This window comes from Chrysemys picta, chromosome 6, assembly GCF_011386835.1.
Source record: "Chrysemys picta bellii isolate R12L10 chromosome 6, ASM1138683v2, whole genome shotgun sequence".
NCBI classification, from domain to species: Eukaryota; Metazoa; Chordata; order Testudines; family Emydidae; genus Chrysemys; species Chrysemys picta.
Window position 1 is genome coordinate 97,376,340 of NC_088796.1, and position 6,000 is coordinate 97,382,339.

Below are 6,000 nucleotides of genomic sequence, written 5' to 3' on the forward strand. Positions count from 1 at the left end.
CCCACTTTTAAAAGTGATGGGGCCATGGCCCTCTGGCTGCCCCTATTCCAACGACCTTGGGCTGAAGCCCTGAGCCCTGGCACCTCCTGCCTCCGAGTCCTAGCAGAAATTGCAGGGCTGAAGCCCTGAGCCCAATAGCCTTCCCCCCACGAGCCCCCAGCAGAAGCCCCATGCCCCACAGCTGAAGCTCAGCACTGTAGAGTGCAATTCACTTCCTCCAGCCAGGACTAAGTAATTGCTTCCCTCCCCCCCACCCTCTATGTCTACGCTGCTATTTTTGGCCCCACAGCCCAAGCGCTGAAAGGCCCCAGTCAATTGACCTGGGATCTGAGACTTGGTGCTGTTCGGGGGGAAGGGTTGGGGAGGGGGCAGGTTGCACACTCGGCTTGCCTTTCCCAGCATTAAGGAGGCATCATGCAGCGAAGCCACCATTTCAATGAGAAGACAGAGAGTGTGAGAGAGCAAATTGCCTCTGCCAACACCATCTAGCTGCCAGGGAAAGGCAGGGGACAGAGGAAGATAGTTTGCAGCAAGGTGTCTTATTAAGACCACACCCTGCCAGAATGTTTCCATGCACAGTGTGGTTCAATGGCTGCATCCTTGTGTCCGATTCAAAGAAGCAACTCGTGTAACTAGCTGTGTAGCCGCAGCAGCATCTCCAGTCAGTGCTCCTCTCCTGCCACAGGTGAATGTCTTCGTTGGGCTCCAGGAGCGCAGGAATCTGTGTAGAAGTGAGGGGCCACCAGCACTGGAACTGTGGCCCCGCCCCCTGCTCCTCCTCTTCCCCTGAGGCCAGGCCAGAAGACGCAGCTGGGCCATGGTAAGAGCTGCCCAGGGATCCCAGACCACTCTAGGGAGTCCCAGACCCTCCACCTGTCCTGGGCAGGGGACCAATGTGTCCAAGAGCAGCCTCTGGCTTGTGGCCCCCGCCCCCAGTGTATGCTGCACAGGGCAGGTGGCATGTGTGGTGCTCCCTACAGCAGCCTCAGTTCCCTGGGCGGCTCTTACCATGGCCCGGGTCTGGCTTCTGATTCTGGCTTCCAGCCTGATTGGGGGCAGGACCACAGGAGGAAGAGTAGGCGCAGGGGGCAAGGCCCCATTGCGAGGAGTGTTGTGGGGGGCCCAAATATTCTTTGTGCCCAGGGCCCCAATAAATCTTAATCTGCCTCTTCCTTAAGGGTGTGTTTAGTTAGTTCTGGTGGAGCCCCAGACAGCTCGTTAGTGGCCTCCTTATTAGGGAGAGGGTGTGCCCCCTCAGAAGGGCCCAAGTAAGTAAGGGGTGGTAGAATCTGACCTATTATTTAAGATGCAGAAAGTGTAGCTGAGCATAATAAAGCAGCAACAGGTTTTTCATAACACTAATACAATACAAGCTGTTTGTGTAGTATTATTGTTTAATTTAACAAACAGTGGGTTCACATACTAAAGCTTACACAGTGGGCAGCGTTAAAAAGTGGACATTTTACAATCCATAGACTTTAGAGTTAGAAATACTGCAGTAAAGTTAAGACTAGGGAATGCTACAAATACATTGGCGAAGGTAAAAAATGCAGTGGAGTAAATATTTATACTGAACTATATTTTCTGAGTGAAAGGCAGTGCTGTACTTTACAACAACTGTGAAAGATACCCGTCTATTTCATGTGTCCCTTTCACTTAGCTGCCCTTCCTCTGTCTCAGCTTGTCTCATCTCACTAGTCTTCCTGGGGAGAAATATCAGTAAAATTATTGCTTTGCTGAATGACATAATCAACTTCTTTCACAGGTATAGTGCCATTAACAGACATCATGGTGATCAGCACAGTATAAGAACCTGAGTAAGTAGAACAATTATTTCTAAACTGTTATAAAAAAAATCATTTAAAGAACATGAGTCATAATAAATTTATTCAAAAATCTGCTGGTATGTTATTTGGACTATCTTAGCCTATTTGTTTGTAGTGTGGTTGTAGCCCTGGTAGTCCCAGGATAGGAGAGAGACAAGGTGGATGAGATAATATCTTTTATTGGACCAACTTTTGTTGGTGGGCAGGACAAGCTTTCGAGAGTCACAGCTCTTCTTCAGGCTTGGGGAAGGTAACTAGAGTGTTCAAGCTAAATACCATGTCGGACAGCAGCTTGTGAAGCATAAGGGATTCACACATGTCGTAGGAGATCACTTAAAAGAATGTGGCCAAAACACACCTCTGCAGGCATAGGACAATGGAGCGTTAGCAGGCAGCAGAGTGTTACCCATTGTTGTAATTGGCCATAAACCCAGTAGCTCTGCTAAGTCCATAGTTTTTAGTGTCCCGGGATAGGGTATTTTTGTCTTTAATCATATTTCTGTGTGAATTCATTCAAGAGCATAGTGATTGTCTGGTATCACTCACGTAGTTGTTGTTGGGGTGATTTTTACAGAAATGGGATAACAAGCCAAGTTTTTGTTTTCGTAAAATGTTTCTTTATATTACTCATAAGAACATAAGAACAGCCATACTGGGTCAGACCAAAAGTCCATCAAGCCCAGTATCCTGTCCTCTGACAGTGACCAATGGCAGGTGCCCCAAAGGGAATGAACAGACAGGTTATCATCAAGTGAGCCATGCCCTGTCACCGAATCCCAGCTTCTGGCAAGCAGAGACTAGGGACACCATCCCTGCCCCTTCTGGCTAATAGCCATTGATGGACCTATCTTCCATGAATCTATCTAGCTCCCTTTTGAACCCCGTTAGTGTATTGGCCTTCACAACACCCTCTGGCAAGAAGTTCAGAGGTTGACAGTGCGTTTCATGAAAAAATACTTTCTTGTGTTTGTTTTAAACCTGCTACCTATTAATTTCATTTGGTGGCCCCTTGTTCTTGTATTATTAGAAGGAGTAATAACATTTCCTTATTTACTTTCTCTATACCACTCATGAGTTTATAGACCTCTATCATATCCCCCCTTAGTCGCCTCTTTTCCAAGCTGAAAAGTCCCAGTTTTATTAATCTCACCTCATACGGAAGCCGTTCTATATCCCTAATAATTTTGTTGCCCTTTTCTGAACCTTTTCCAATTCCAATATATATTTTTTGAGATGGGGCGACCACATCTGTACGCAGTATTTAAGGTGGGGGCATACCATGGATTTATATAGAGGCAATATGATATTTTCTGTCTTATTATCTATCCCTTTCTTGATGATTACCAACATTCTGTTCGCTTTTTTGACTGCCGCTGCACATTGAGTAGATGTTTTTAGGGAACTATTCACAATAACTCCAAGATCTCTTTCTTGAGTGGTAACAGCTAATTTAGATCCCATCGTTGTATATGTATAGTTAGGATTATGTTTTCCAGTGTGAATTACTTTACATTTGTCAACATTAAATTTCATCTGCCATTTTGTTGCCCAGTCACCCAGTTTTGTGAGATTCTTTTGTAACTCTTCACAGTCTGCCTGGGACTTATCTTTTAACCAGTTACCAATCCATGAGAGACCCTTCCCTCTTATCCCATGACTGCTTATTTTGCGTAAGAGCCTTTGGTGAGGGACTTTGTCAAAGGCTTTCTGAAAATCTAAATACACTATATTTAGATCTCCTTTGTCCACAGGCTTGTTGACCCCCTCAAAGAATTCTAGTAAATTGGTGAGGCATGATTTCCCTTTACAAAAGCCATGTTGACTATTTCCCAACAAATTATGTTCATCTACGTGTCTGACAATTTTTTCTTTACGATAGTTTCAACCAATTTGCCTGGTACTGAAGTGAGGCTTACTGGCCAGTAGTTGCCAGGGTCACCTCTGGAGCCCTTTTTAAAAATTGGCATCACATTAGCTATCCTCCAGTCATTTGGTACAGAAGCTGATTTAAATGATAGGTTATAGATGACAGTTAGTAGTTCTGCAATTTCACATTTGAATTCCTTCAGAACTCTTGGGGAATACCATCAGTTCTTGGAGACTTATTACTGTTTAGTTTATCAATTTGTTCCAAAACCTCCTCTTTTTGGGACACCTCAATTTGGGACAGTTCCTCATATCTGTCACCCAAAAAGAATGGCTCAGGTTTGGGAATCTCCCTCACATCCTCAACAGTGAAGACTGATAAAGAATTCATTTAGTTTCTCCGCAATGGCCTTATCGTCTTTGAGTGCTCCTTTAGCATCTGGATCATTCAGTTGCCCCACTGATTGTTTAGCAGGCTTTCTGCTTCTGATGTATTTAAAAAAAAATTGCTATTACTTTTGGAGTCTTTGGCTAGCTGTTCTTCAAATTCTTTTTTGGTCTTTTTAATTATATTTTTACACTTCATTTCACACTCACCTCTACTTGGTCCTGATTTTAAAAGATACAGAACTATACAAAAATAACCCAGACATTTCATATGTATGTACTGTATATATAAATATATGTGCATACATATATATGAATTATATAGTTGACTAGACATGTAAATTGGACCCATTTAAGTCAGTGGGAATTTATGAAAATGTATGGTTAATTTATAGCTAGAGCTTGTTGCAAGTTTTCAGAATTTCCACCAAAAGAATGACAAGTCTGGATGAAAGGTTTCACACAAATATTTTGGCATTTTTGGACTAGTTCAACTTATAATAGATATTCACTTTGATATTTCCATTGTAAGGTCAAAAACAAAACATATGTATGTGTATAATTTACAAATATTATAATGTTATTGTAACGTCAGGTAAGAGATCTAGTGCATATGATATGAGACTATTCAGGGAGTTATATAAACTCTAGAATAAAATGCCGAGCGATAACCGAGATCCTCTTTAATGCTAAGTTACTTAACAACCACAATTGCCATGTGTACTTTCAAATGATCATACAGGATTGTCAATTAGGGAAGCAAATTTGGTTATGGTTCAGTCTAACAGCCACAAAACAAGTCTTTGTGAGACACTGAAAAGCTAAGTCACCTCAGAATAAGGTTGATTGGATTTCATTAGATGGTAACATATGAGAGAATGATGTAAAGACTGCAAAGTCAGCATAGGTTTGATAAACCCTATATGGTATATAGTATAAGGATAAAGAAACTACTGGTGACAACTAATATGCAGCAATACTAGATTAGCATTATGATAAAGAACCTGAGAAATTTAGGCTTTATCAAAAGCCACCTCACCAGTTCATCTAGGATTAAACAATAATTGTAGTTCACCTCCCCCAAACACCTCATACCAGTTTAAACATTAGTTTGTCCATTTTCTATTATTTTGTATCATGATCTAGTGCAAGGGGTCACGTACCATGAAACTTCCTAACAAACAGAATGGACTCATTGCAAGGCCCTTCTTCTGTACACAGGAACATGACAAGTAACCTTGCTCTTTAAATATCAGTTTAAACTGAGAAGTTTGAAGTCATCCATACCAAAACAGGCTTAAACTTTACTTTTTATGCAATTTAAATGTCATAGTCAAGTAATTTTATAGCCATTCAGTGCTAACTACAACATTGGTAGCTCATAAAGACAGAAAAGGGTCTGGGAACCACTGCAAATATACATTTACAAATGTAGAACACAGCATTAAGTGAAGCGATATGCTTTCCATCCAGTATGATTGAATAGCCATGGGCTACTCTCTGTGCATGGATTGAAGCCACTGGCGCTCAGGACCTTTGGAAGGATCATTAAGGACACACCCTGGGTATGATCAAACACTAGCTCTTTATTAATAGAAGTAAACAAGCTGAGCGCTTTGTGCAACTCAATTGGTTCCTAGCTCTTCTTTGGATGCCCCTCGGAGACTGAACAGCATGCATCTGTAACGTTATAATGCACACTATATTATACTTGCTCACTTCTGAGTTTTTCATGTGCTTTTCTGGGCAGTAAGTAGTTTGGCTTGGCCATAAAGAGGACTGGAGCCTGTGTTCCCTCAGAATACTGCATGCAGCTCAGGAACATTTCTAATTGCATGCAAGCAGAAAGCAGCACAGAGTAAGTGTCGTTTGGGGGATCAGAGTTGCTCTGTCTAGACATGCTGCACTCAAAATGAAAATA